Below are 8713 nucleotides of genomic sequence, written 5' to 3' on the forward strand. Positions count from 1 at the left end.
GGTACTGTATTATTTTCAGGCATAGTCTGGGAATTATCCGCAGGTCTCGATCCATTTGGACCCGTTGCATCTCGTGGTTCTTGAGTAGAAGTCGAATTTGCCGCTCCTGATCCTGAACCTTGTGGGGGATCTTGATTACCCCCTGCACTGGCCGTAACGACCATTTTCCTGTTGTACCTTCGTTTGGGAATCGGTTGTGCACTGTTCTTTAATTTACCGTTCCTAAGGTTCATACAAGATCTTGATATTGTCTAGACAAAAATAAAGCACTTGATTAAAACAATCTGCTTGACACTGTCCCACTGGGCGTGCCAATTTGTTTACGGTGATTTCCGGTAAACAACCGCTAGTCTTCCAAACTATAATAAATATGATTTGGTTACTTGCAGGATCGACTAGATTGATCCTAGGACACATAGTCAAGAAGATTGTTATCAATGTTTGTTCGAACCATATTCATTATTTGTCTTCTTCAATAAGCGTTGTTCGATTAACAGAACAAATAATCTCGACAATCACTTTGTTATATATAAATATGACTTCATTGAAGTGACATGACATAAAAATTAAAAGGACAATTGAAACATACAGAATCTTAAACTGCAGAAATATAAAAGACTTTGAAAGTAAATAGCGTGAAAGTAATTCGAAAGTAAATGACGTTAAAGTAAAGATGCAGAAACGTAAATGGCAAGAAATAAACGAAATGCAGTAATTCTGAAAGATAAAAACAAAAGATAATACACATGTATTAAAATGGTGGTGTCATACGTACATTTTCTCAGCGAACTCTTTCTCTTAACGCTTGATACTTGAGTAAATATGTGAGTGATTTGTACAAAATGAACACACAGAATCCTAACGCTAAGACTCCTATTTATACTAGTTTCGACCTTAACGGTCCTATACTAATCTGCTGCCACGTTTCTCATCAGAACTTCCAGCGAAGCCATCTGTTGTTGAACGGTTACGAAACCGTCTAATTCGAATTTCAAATCTTCCCGCCTGAGTCCATCTTCGACGCGTGGCAGTGTATTAAACAAACACTACTAAAAACACGCTAAGTAGTAATACTTGAATACATATTCTATGAATTTTGTCTAGGTCCCGAAGACATATGCTTTCATTAATCTTTCAGCGTTCACTTTATATTCATCGAACTTAGAAGTCTTTATTTTTCCGAAGCATGACCATCAGTAGCCATTTTTTAAGGGATGGCCATCAGTAACCATCTTTCCTTCGATTCTCAACTCTTTCGAAGGATAAACAACATAAAACGAAATCTTCAGCTAACACACGCACAGGGATATTTTCTAACATTCCTACAGGGTATTTGACGGAACGGTCGGCTAGTTGAAGAGACATTCTCGTTGCCTTAAGCTCACCCAGATTTAGTTTCTTACAGGTTGAAAGAGGCATCAATCTAACACTGGCTCCTAAGTCGCACAAGGCTTTTTCTATAATAGTCTTTCCTATTACGCATGGTATGGAGAAACTACCAGGATCTTTCAGTTTGAGAGGCATGTTATTTTGGATGATAGCGCTACATTCAGCGGTAAGTGTTACAGTTTCGTTATCCTCGAGTTTCTTTTTGTTCGATAGAATTTCTTTCAGGAATTTAGCGTACGAAGGCATCTGAGTTATAGCTTCTGTGAAAGGTATGGTTATGTTTAATTGTTTCAGAAGTTCTACAAATTTTTTAAATTGCGCTTCAGTTTTGAATTTAGCTAATCTATGAGGATAAGGAATTGGTGGCTTATAAGGAGGTGGTGGAACGTAAGGTTTTTCCTTTTCAGGTTCCACTTCGGTGTTGTTCTCATTGGTCTTAGCAGTTTGGTCATCAGTTGATGTCTTTTTGGCTTCCTTTGGCTCTTGTTGTGACATGGGTGCGTTCTGAGTTCTAGGATCTTTAGGTCCATCGTAGTTTGTTCCACTTCGTAGTTTTATCGCGTTCGCATGTCCTTTAGGATTAGGTTGTGGTTGAGCAGGAAACGTGCCAGCAGGGGCAGCAGTAGGTGCTTGTTGTTGAGCTACTTGTGAAATTTGAGTTTCTAACATTTTGTTATGCGTAGCTAAGGCATCTACTTTGTTCGATAATTGTTTTAGTTGCTCACTATTGTGGATGTTTTGATTTAGGAAGTCCTTGTTAGTTTGTTGTTGGGAAGCTATAAAGTTTTCCATCATAATTTCTAGGTTCGACTTCCTAGGGGCGTTTTGAGCAGCTACAGGCGCTTTTTGATAGCCAGGTGGGACAGCAGGTGCTTGTCCAGGCGCGTACAACGCATTGTTGTTCTTATATGAAAAGTTTGGATGGTTCTTCCATCCAGGGTTGTACGTGTTAGAATAAGGGTTTCCTTGAGCATAGTTTACTTGATCAGATGGGATACCAGTCAAGAGTTGACATTCGGCAACTGCGTGTCCAGTTAATCCACAAATTTCGCAGTTAGGTGCTACGGAAGCAGTGGTGGCTGAAGGAGTGATGGTTAAGTTTTCGATCTTTTGAGTTAAAGCGTCTACTTTAGCGTTAACGCGGTCTATACCACTTACTTCGTACATTCCTCCTTTGGTTTGGGTTTTCTCTAGAGCGGCTCGTTCTCCACCCCATTGGTAATGGTTTTGTGCCATGTTCTCTATGAGGTTATATGCTTCATCATGGGGTTTGTCCATTAATGCTCCGCCAGCAGCGGCATCTATAGTCATTTTAGTGTTATAAAGGAGACCACCATAGAAAGTATGGATGATCAGCCATGGTTCGAGTCCATGATGAGGGCATAGTCTAAGCATGTCCTTGTATCGTTCCCAAGCTTCGAAGAGTGATTCGTTATCTTTCTGGGTAAATCCGTTGATTTGACCTCTTAGCATAGCGGTTTTGCTAGGCGGAAAATATCTAGCTAGGAATACTCTCTTCAATTCGTCCCATGTAGTTATGGAATTAGAAGGTAGGGATTGAAGCCACGCTCTAGCTCTATCTCTCAAGGAGAAGGGAAAGAGACGTAATCGAATAGCTTCGGAACTAACATTGTTAGCTTTGACAGTGTCGGCATATTGCACAAACACAGATAAATGGAGGTTGGGGTCATCTGTAGGGCTTCCAGAGAATTGGTTATGTTGAACAACTTGTACCAACGAAGGTTTCAGTTCGAAATTGTTCGCCTCAATCGCAGGTGGTGCGATACTTGAGCGCGGTTCAGCGCGTGAAGGAGCGACGTAGTCTCTAAGAGGACGAATATCAGCCATCTCTAACTTCGGGGTAATTTGATTGATTTGATCAGTAAAGATCAATTCCTGATTAATCGGAATTGGTGCTACTTCGGGAAGATTGCGAGCTCGACGTTTGACGTTAATGAAACGTTCGATCTCGTTAATTCGTTGTATTAAATCTCCTCCTTGTGAACGATTATTTGGCATACAATCGTTCAAAAAGAAAGGAAAGAATTGCCCTAGTCTCTACGGTGTAACAGTGAGTTACGATATCGACTTAAATAGTCCCCGGCAACGGCGCCAAAAACTTGATCGCGACTTTACGTGTCTATTAATCTGATGACTGCAAGTGCATAGTCCCCGGGCACGCACAATTGATCCTTCGTGGGCTGGGCCAGCGTTTTGCACATTTGGGCTTCCTAAACACCCCTTTCTTGCTTCAGCACCCCTTTTCCATCATTTAGGTACAAGAAGAAGGTCACATGCTATGAATGTAATGAGCCTGTTCACTACAAGAATGAGTGTGCAAAACTTCAGAAGGAGAATCCCAAGAAGAAGTTTCATAAGAAGAAAGGTCTTATGGCAACATGGGATGATTCAGATTCAGAATCAGAATCAGACTCTGAAGGCGAGCAGGTAAACATTGTACTGATGGCCACAGTTGATGATGGATCAGAATCTACATCAGAATCAGATTCTGAAGAGGTATTTTCTGAACTATCTAGAGAAGAGTTAGTTTCCAGTTTAATAGAACTTCTGGAACTCAAGGCTCATCTTAGTATCAAATACAAAAAGCTGAAAAAGCTATTTGATTATGAAATTAAGAAGCTGGAAGTGGAAAATTCTGAACTGAAGGAAAAAGTTTTAAAATTATCCCAAGATATTAGATCTCCTTCTGAATCAGAAAAATCCATTCCTAGTCTCAATCATATTCTGAAAGAATATGATTCGAGCTTCAGAAAGTTCTTATCTAGAAGTATTGACAGAAGTCATCTTGCTTCTATGATATATGGTGTTTTTGGAAACAAAAGGATTGGCGTTGGCTATGAGGGTGATACCCCACACAAATTTGAACCTGTAGATGATATGAAAATCACATACAAGCCATTGTATGATCAGTTCAAATATGGCCACTCACATGATATTAGGCTCACTTCACATGCCAAAAGCTTTCATGCTACACACACTAAGAAGCATGTGACACAACCTAGAAAATATCATGCTGCTAAACCTAAGGAATATCATGCTGTACCTCCTGTTGTTTATTATGCTAAACCCAAGTTCAATCAGAACTTGAGGAAAACTAACAAGAAAGGACCCAAGAAGTTGTGGGTACCTAAGGAGAAGATAATTTCTGTTGCAGATATCCTTGGCAGCAAAGAAGACAAAGCATAACATGTCATGGTACCTGGACTCTGGGTGCTCACGACACATGACGGGAAGAAGGACTATGTTCCAAGACCTGGTGCTTAAGTCTGGTGGAGAAGTCACGTTTGGAGGAGATCAGAAGGGCAAGATAATTGGCTCTAGAACCATAAGTATTGGTAACTCTCCTTCCATATCTAATGTACTTCTTGTAGAAGGATTAGCGCATAACTTATTATCCATAAGTCAATTAAGTGACAATGGTTATGACATAATCTTCAATCAAAAGTCTTGCAAGGCTGTAAGTCAGAAGGATGGCTCAATCCTATTTACATGCAAGAGAAAGAACAACATTTATAAGATTGATCTTTCTGATCTTGAGAAGCAGAAGGTGACTTGCCTTATGTCTGTTTCTGAAGAGCAATGGGTCTGGCACAGAAGATTAGGCCATGCTAGTTTGAGAAAGATTTCTCAGATTAACAAACTAAATCTGGTCAGAGGACTCCCAAATCTGAAATACAAATCAGATGCTCTTTGCGAAGCATGTCAGAAGGGCAAGTTCTCCAAACCTGCATTCAAATCTAAGAATGTTGTCTCTTCCTCTAGGCCACTAGAACTTCTGCACATTGATCTGTTTGGCCCAGTCAAAACAGCATCTGTCAGAGGGAAGAAATATGGATTAGTAATCGTAGATGATTATAGCCGCTGGACATGGGTAAAGTTCTTAAAACACAAGGATGAGTCTCATTCGGTGTTCTTTAAATTCTGCACTCAGATTCAATCTGAGAAGGAGTGTAAAATCATAAAGGTCAGAAGTGATCATGGTGGTGAATTTGAGAACAGATTCTTTGAGGAGTTCTTTAAAGAAAATGGTATTGCCCATGATTTCTGGTGTCCTAGAACTCCACAGCAAAATGGAGTTGTAGAACGAAAGAATAGGACTCTACAAGAAACGGCCATAACCATGATCAATGAAACCAATATGGCTAATGATCGCGACTTTACGTGTCTATTAATCTGATGACTGCAAGTGCACAGTCGTGTCGTGTAGTTTTAAAAGATATCGAATCCACAGGGACTATGAATCGATCTACCGTTATCTAAGGTTACTATGTAAAGCTAAGGCTACTAATATTTTGATTGTTTCTAAGGGGAAGTGATTGTGAATTCTAAGAAATATAATACTAGACAGATATCAGTATGTATTTCGTTTAACTTTAGGTGATCCGAAGGTCCATTGGCTAACGTATTAATTCGATTAAAAATCTTTATTAATTCAATTGATTAAAAGTCCTCCTCTCAAACTTTCGCTCTGTTGATTTAGACTACTGTCCTAACTCGTAATGTACGCTTTCGCCATCCCATTAGATTTTAGAAAAGCTTTTTGGAAACAACGTAATTAATAAAATGCTTGTTTTATGAAGTTGTTATCTATTTAAATCTCCTAATCTCAAACTTTCGCTCTGTTGACTCGGAACATGCTAATATCCCTAACGTACGCTTTCGCCATCCCGCGCGGGTGTAAAAACATTTTTTGAAAATAAATAAGTTCTAATTAGTTTTAATACGCTTTCGCCATCCTTAAAACTAATGTCCTATGTCTACTATCCAGTTAAAGATCTCAAACTTTCGCTCTATTGATTTTAACCTTTGACCGTCTTAAGCCCTCAAACTTTTGCTCTATTGGTTTTAAGACTTACTAATTAAATTAGACATACAAACCAAAAACAAGTGAAATTTAATAAAATATAATTAAGCCAATTTATTTCGGATCCCACGGTTAACTTACTTTACATACCGATATCTTAGTTAATTAGCCAGACATATTAATACGGTTAAACATGCATAAATTCATTTGGTTTATAATAAAAGGCATGTCAAATGGCATACAATATATCATGCAATAACAATAATAAATAAAGCGGTAAATGATAAACCTGAAATAAAATAAATCTGAATTGAATTGAATCTTGAAGTATCGAACTTCCACCACAGGTTGGCTGGATCGTTCTTCGGAAATAAACGGGCAGAAATTTAAAACAAGGAATAAAAAGGATAAATCTAACGTAAGGCTATATTTATAAAAGGTTCACAACAATCTCCGATGTGGAAATTGCTGTGAGAAAAATAAACGGTTTAATTGAAAGCGGGAAAGAAAATTATGGTCGCGGAGTAATTTCGGCAGCACTTCGTTAGCAGAAAATCGGACTGTTTGAAGTGAAGTAGCTGCCTCTATTTATAGGCGAGCCTTTGCAGTTGAAACGCGTGAAAAGAGGACTTTCTCTGACTGGGGCTTGGAGACGTGCGTCTCCACTTTTTGGGGAGACTTCTTTGAACGACTTGAGACGTGCGTCTCAAGTGGAGAAAATCCAGGGGCAGTTGGAGACGGGCGTCTCCTCTTGGTGACGTGGCAGAAGAACGTTGGAGACGTGCGTCTCCACGTGCTGGGATGATTTGGGCCACACACAATTGAAACTTGAAACAAAGCAAATACTCGCATAATATCATAATAAAACAATATAATAAACGGAAAATGCTATAAATATTTATGGATTTCAAGCTAAATATACGATATAAAATCGTGTTATCAGCTAAGCATTTCTGGGCAGAAGCAATAAATACTGCATGTTATATTCAGAATAGAATCTCTATAAGACCTATTCTAAATAAGACTCCTTATGAATTGTGGAAAAATAGAAAGCCTAACATTTCATATTTTCATCCTTTTGGATGTGTTTGTTTCATTCTGAATACTAAAGATCATCTTGGTAAGTTTGATTCTAAGGCACAGAAATGTTTCCTTCTTGGATATTCTGAACGATCTAAAGGCTACAAAGTATACAATACTGAAACATTGGTTGTAGAAGAATCAATCAATATCAGATTTATGATATGCTTGGTCTTGAAAAGCCAAAGCAGTTTGAGAATTTTGAAGATTTAGATATTGATATATCAGAAGCTGTAGAACCAAGAAGCAAAGTATCAGAAGCTGAAAATCTCAGAAGCAAAGGATCAGAAGATCAAGTTGCTGCGTCTTTAGAGAATCTCATAATTTCTGAAGAGCCAATAGTCAGAAGATCTTCTAGACTCACCTCTGCTTATTCAGAAGATGTCATTCTGGGAAAGAAAGATGGTCCTATCAGAACCAGATCTTTTCTAAAGAATGGTAGTCAGAACAATTGATTAGAATCAGAAGATGAGAAGTTCTATCTTTCATCAGAAGCAAATTTTGTAACAGCTGTCATCAAGTGTTCACACGATAGGTAAAAGCGTGCGTGAAACTGATGGGACGCCACCCTAGGTAACTGTGTAAATCATTTCAAATATCACGTTCTCTCACCTAACGTCACTAATCATTTAATGCATTTGATTTCAATTGATTCTGTAACTATTCATTCTCATAATTTCATTGCATTCTTTTTCAAATCCGCCCCTATATATACATTTCAAATCATAACGTTTATCTTTTTCGCTCTCATTCTCTCTCTTCTTGCATGCATTTCTGCAACTTGTTTGCCCTTTTCTCAAACCCTAAACGCAAACCCAGAAAAGTTTCCAGTAATCTCAGGTCTGCTTTAATGGCTGCTTCATCATCTCTCAACGTTGGTTCCTCTGTTCCTCTACATCTTCAAGAAGAAGAACAACAAATTGTTCCAGTTATCTCTTGCTACATTCCCAGAAATGTGTTAGAAGTAATCTGTGAACTAACGGTGGACTTTGATAGTCTTGAAAAACACGAGTTCCATCTAAAAGAGGATGTGTTGTTTCAAGGATGGACTTCTCTATTCTCTGAGTTCTGTGGACCTGTATACCCAGAACTAGTAAAGGAATTTTGGGTGCATGCTGTAGTAGCCCCTAAATCAATCTTGTCGTTTGTTCATGGAAGGTTTGTTGTTGTTACTGAGAACATCCTAAGAATGATGTTTGATCTAAGAAATCCTGAAGGTGTCTATGAAATGGATCAAATAGCAGATTGGGATGCCGTTCTGGCTAAACTTTATACAGATGTGAAGAAAACGAAGCGTGTCAAAGATATGAAGGATCTCTACAAAATCTGGACTAAGATTCTTCTAGGGTGTTTCTATCACAGAAAATCAACCCATTCCGCAGATTTTGTCAACAAAGAGCAGCAATATATTCTGTACTG

The 8713-nt window shown here is 38.5% G+C and overlaps 1 non-coding gene across 1 annotated transcript; it reads left to right on the plus strand.

Moving 5' to 3' along the window:
• Nucleotides 1-2755: 2755 nt before the first annotated feature.
• Nucleotides 2756-2862, plus strand: LOC131641560 (small nucleolar RNA R71). Its single transcript, XR_009295569.1, has one exon. It is a non-coding gene; the product is annotated as a small nucleolar RNA R71 (small nucleolar RNA).
• Nucleotides 2863-8713: the final 5851 nt, after the last annotated feature.

The sequence above is a fragment of the Vicia villosa genome, unplaced genomic scaffold (genome assembly GCF_029867415.1).
Source record: "Vicia villosa cultivar HV-30 ecotype Madison, WI unplaced genomic scaffold, Vvil1.0 ctg.003839F_1_1, whole genome shotgun sequence".
NCBI classification, from domain to species: Eukaryota; Viridiplantae; Streptophyta; class Magnoliopsida; order Fabales; family Fabaceae; genus Vicia; species Vicia villosa.